General features: G+C 41.6%; 1 pseudogene; it reads right to left on the bottom strand.

Moving 5' to 3' along the window:
• Positions 1 to 3,622: 3,622 nt before the first annotated feature.
• Positions 3,623 to 4,196, bottom strand: LOC109256235 (phosphatidylethanolamine-binding protein 1-like; annotated as a pseudogene).
• Positions 4,197 to 5,286: the final 1,090 nt, after the last annotated feature.

The raw sequence follows: 5,286 nt of genomic DNA, 5'->3' as shown, positions 1-5,286 counted from the left end.
GGCCCAATTGTGTCTGGATTTATTCTTTCCTTGTGAGTCTAGGGCAAGGAGTAGTGCAGGAGATTCAATAGAGGCGGGGAATGTCAGTTTACCATACACATGTCTGTTGTCTCTTTTACTCCTCGTAATTTGGGAGTGCTTCCAGCTCAGTGCTGTTGGTGTTCTGGGTGGTTAGCACTTGGATGGGGGAAAAGCCCTCATTCTTTAGATGATTTTTGCTTGTTATTTGCTCTTATCTCAGAGACAGAGAAGATGAATATAAGCTTTAATAAGATATACAGAAGGTGATCCCTAGGTAGCAGAGCAGAGACCGTGGCAAGGAAAGCTTGATCAGATCTCATCTCATATGATCTTAGAAATGCAAGTGGAGTAGAAGAGGGACAGCATATGTTCACATGTTCACTGTAACAATATAAAAAATAACACAAGGAATAGCCAATTACCCACCAGCTTAAGATGTAAACCATTATCAAAGACCTAAATGTAAGAGCTAAAACTTTAAAACTCTTGTAATACAACATAGGGGAAAAGCTTTGTGACATTGGATTAGGCAATGATTTCTTGGATATGACACTCAAAGCTCAGGTAACAAAAGAAAAAATAGATAAATTGGACTCCATCAAAATAAAACTTCTGTGCATCAAAGGACACAATCAAGAGAGTGAAAAAGGCAACCCATGAAACGGGAGAAAACAACCTTTGCAAATCACATCTCTTAAGGGGTCAATGTCCAGAATACATAAAGAACTCTGACAACTCAGCAATAACAAAAAGCGAACAATCTGATTAAAAAATGGGCAAAGGACTAGAATAGACATTTCTCCAAGGAAAATATACAAATTGTCAAGGAGCACATGAAAAGATGTTCCGTGTTACTAATTTTTAGGGAAATGCAAATAAAAAATGACATATCACCTCATACCCTTTAGGGCTGCAGTATATAATTGTATATAATGTATAACCAGAAAAAATCAAATGTTGATGAGGAAAAGGAGAAATTGGAACCCTCATGCACTGTTGGTGGGAACATAAAATGGTGCAGGTGCTGTGGAAAATAGTGTGGTGGTTTCTCAACAAATTAAATGTAGAATTATCATATGATCCAGCAATCCATTTCTGGGTATATATTGAAAATAATTAAGGGGCGCCTGGGTGGCGCAGTTGGTTAAGCGTCCGACTTCAGCCAGGTCACGATCTCGCGGTCCGTGAGTTCGAGCCCCGCGTCGGGCTCTGGGCTGATGGCTCAGAGCCTGGAGCCTGTTTCCGATTCTGTGTCTCCCTCTCTCTGCCCCTCCCCCGTTCATGCTCTGTCTGTCTCTCTCTGTCCCAAAAATAAATAAAAAACGTTGAAAAAAAAATTAAAAAAAAAAAAAAAAGAAAATAATTAAAAGCAGAGTCTCAAAGAGATATTCGTACATCTATGTTCAGAGCAGCATTATTTGTAAAGGACAAAAAGTGGAAGCAACTCAAGTGTTCATCAACAGAAGAATGAATAAACAGAATGTGATACATACATACAATGGAATATTATTCAACCTTAAGAAGGAAGGAAATCTTGTCATCCATGCTATGACACTGATGAACCTTCAGGACATCATGTTAAGTGACATAAGCCAGTCACAAAAAGACAGACACTGTGTGATTCCATTTATATGAGGTCCTTAGAGTTGTCAAACTCACAGAGACAGAAAGTAGATGGCAGACATCAGGGACTGGAGGTTGGTCGGGGGTGGGGGGGGTTGGAGCAGAGAGTGTTTAATGGGGACAGAGTTTCAGTGTTGCAAGATGAAAAAAGTTCTGGAGATGAATGGCGGTGATGGTTGCACAACAGTATAAATGCACTTACTACCACTGAATTGTACCCTTAAAAATGGCAAATTTTATATGTGTTTTACCACGATTAAAATAACTGTATAAACCATTACAAATAGAGTTGAATCCTCTTGACTCCCACTGCCCTCTACTACATTCAGAGAAACTGACATCTTGAATTTGATGTGTATTGTTCCCTTTGTGTATTTCATTTAGTTTTGTTTGTTTCAAATTTTATACTTCTGAAACTTGATTTATCTCTGCTTAGCATTATCTTTGTGAGAGTCATGTTGATATGCATCATGCTAGTTCACTAATTTTCACTTTATTGTGTTTTATTTCACCTTGTGAATTCTGTGCAATTCATCTGTCTATTCTCATGGAATTCTCCTGTTTATTCCTATCTCCTACCAGATAGACCACTTTCTTTTTTTGCTGTTACAAACAGCAATCCCATAAATATCAATAGGGAATGTGTATTTCTGACTACATGTGGTATTGCTGAATTTTCCTCCACAGAGGTTATGTGAATTTATATTCCCACCAGCAGCTTATGAGTTTCTGTTGCTCAAAGTCCTAATCGTCAGATTAATATTTTTCCTGACCCTGTATCCAAGTGATTACTCAACACTTGCTTTTCCATCATTCCTCTTTTGTCAACTGCTTGTTCTTACCCTTTAGACATTTTCTCTCACATTGTTGTCTCTTTGTGTTAATTTATCAGAGTTCTTTCTATATTTTGGATACTATACCTTTGTCAATTATATGTGTAACAAATATTTTCTCCTAGTCTATGGTTTGTATGTTTTTAAATGGTGTCTTTTGATGAAAATAAATTTTAAATTTAAATGTAGTCAAGTCTTTTCTGGCTTATGTTCTCTTTCTCTTTGCTTAAGAAAATCTTCACTACCCTGAGGTCATAAAGATCTTTCTCTATATTTTCTTTTAAAAGATTTAAAGTTTTCTTTTATACATTCAAGTTGTTAACCCAGCTGGAATTTATTTTATTTTATTTAATTTTCATCCACACAATGTTTTTATTTATATTCAGCTAAAAGCAAACAGCAGAATTAACATAAGATTCTGCAGCTACAGGTGGGCTTTTCTTACACAAATTCGGAGTGACCAGTTAAACAGCCACAGACAGGGGATTTCCGACAACCTCTCATCAGCCCTACTGCCCATCTAGACAGCCATGCCTTAACTGCAAAGTGACTTTCCCCATTGCTTTTTCCAGTACTGCTTTTTAAAGGAGCCAGAGTGGGACACTGACCCCCAGTAACCACTCTCAGATGTACCATGTTAGGGGTTAGTGGACACATCAGCCTTTGGCTGTCTTGGTGAGAGACACGGCCATGAAAACACAACCCGGAAGTGCCATCTTGCACGATTCTGGAGCCGGGCTCACAGAGGCAGATGCAATGAATCTCTCTCTCTCTGTCTCTTTTTTTTTGGTAAACCTCCTTAAGAAACTCTTTGATGCTCTGCTCTAATACTGTAGACCTGGTCTTTTTACCTGAATTTTTTCTTTTAAATTCTGGGTTGTGATTCTTATGTTAACAATTTGAGGACCCCATCCTAGCACCAAAATATTCCCCAAAATGAAGTTCAAATTTGATCAAAACATAAACTGGGTGTGACTTTCTAGAATTATAAAGGTCAGGCAGAAGAAGTCACCTGAAACCACTGTCTGATTGCTCAGTCCCCCCTGGGAGACTGGGAATGGGGAAGCAGAGAAATCTACATGCATCCCAGAACCTGGGAGCACTGCTCCAGACCTCAGGGTCGGTTTCTGTCTCTTAGCATTCCCCTACTTCCCAGACAGCTGCTTATAGAGTTTGGACATATAGTCCTCCCACTCAGTCTGGTAACACATGTGGGCCACTGGGGACCTGAGCATACTTTTTGTGGAAAGATGCCACTTTGACTGTGGCACAGTGGTCTCCAGATCAGTTGCTGAGAATGGGCTTATCACACTTCAGTGGCCCATTCTGCTTGTAAACCAGCCAGACGTAGCTGTGAAGGCCTGTGCTCTTGGGAGGCCCAGAGTGGATGTAATGGGAGAAGACTGTGCCACAGCTGATGTCATTGCCCTTCATGTTGACCATCAGAAAATGGTGCCATTCCCTGTATTTGAGGTCCTTCCTGCTGGGAGCACCCTGATCTGTCATGACCAAGGTGTAGAGTCTGGATCGATGCCACTGCCATGCAGTACTGGTGGGCCGTTTCTTAACCTGGGCGGGTGTCAGCACTTTGTCCAGCTTGTTGACCTTTGCCCTGGTGTATTTGGCCTGCATTGGATACTGTGGCTGTCCCTCCACCTCCTGCAGGTTAAGAGGCCTGGGCCACTTGCTGAGGTCCACCAGCATTGTGGAGCCGAGTTGGGCAGAATTGTGGGAGGCAGGCACAGGCTGGCAGCACTGAGTCTGAGTGATCCACACACTGCTGGAACTCACTTTTTGTGTATTATGTAATGTAGAGTGGAATCCAGTTCTACTTTTTTTCTCCACATGGACAATTAATTATCCCAGGGCCACATACTGACCATGCTGCCACTTCCCACTGATTTTCTGTGTCCTGACCAATGTCCTGCTCTCCTGCAGATCACATGTCCATTTATGTGTGGCTCCGTTTCTGGGATCTCCGTTTTGTTCTGTTTCTCGATCTCTGAGCCATTACTTCAGGATCTTAATGATCACTGCCTTATAATGAGTCTTTTGTCTGGTAGGGATGTCCATGATCTTGTTCATCTTCTTCAAACACATTTTAGAATTGATGCATTTTTATTAGGTTGACTCCTAGGTATTAAAAGTTTTTGTTCATAGCAAATGCCATTATTAACTTTGCCAACTGTTGCTAGTATTTAGGAATACAACTGACTTTTATGTAGACCCAAACCTTGCAGAGTGCTGCCCTGGTATCTGCAGAGTGAGGGAGGCAGGTTTATAGGTGTCTCTGCTCTCCAGTGCAGTTTGGCTGTGGCTGGAGGGATGGAAGTCTGAGTGGCCACTTTTGGCCAGGAAGGATGATGTGGTGAAAGACAAAGGGACAGGGAGGGAACTGAGAGATGGTGGGGGAGCTGAAAGATTTATACATGGTGCTTTGGTTAAATCCCTAGGTTGAGCCCTTTGAGAAAACCTGTAGCTGCTACTGTGGTCAGATTTGTGCTTCCTTTGACTGTAGGTACCTGCAAATCCAGCCAAGTTGGTGAGGTGGGGAGGTGGGAAGGGTCAGTATTAATCGGATTAGACCTGGCACCGAGTAGCTTGCCAGTATCTGCTGATTGGGTGATCACACCCACATCAGTTCTTGGCTGGGTGACAGAGACAAAGCCCCAAAGGGAGTGGACGGAGTTTGAGGGACCTTAGTGTGGAAGATCAGGAGGTGTCTTGTCTCTTTCTGTCCAGAATATATTTCCTAATATTCGGAACACTTAGTAAGCCTGAGTAAATAATGCCCTTCCTCTTCCTTGTG

The sequence above is a fragment of the Panthera pardus genome, unplaced genomic scaffold (genome assembly GCF_024362965.1).
Source record: "Panthera pardus isolate Hobbes unplaced genomic scaffold, ASM2436296v1 HiC_scaffold_21, whole genome shotgun sequence".
Taxonomy (NCBI): Eukaryota; Metazoa; Chordata; class Mammalia; order Carnivora; family Felidae; genus Panthera; species Panthera pardus.
Note: the sequence above shows the minus strand (reverse complement) of the source record. Positions and strands in the feature narration are given on the sequence as shown.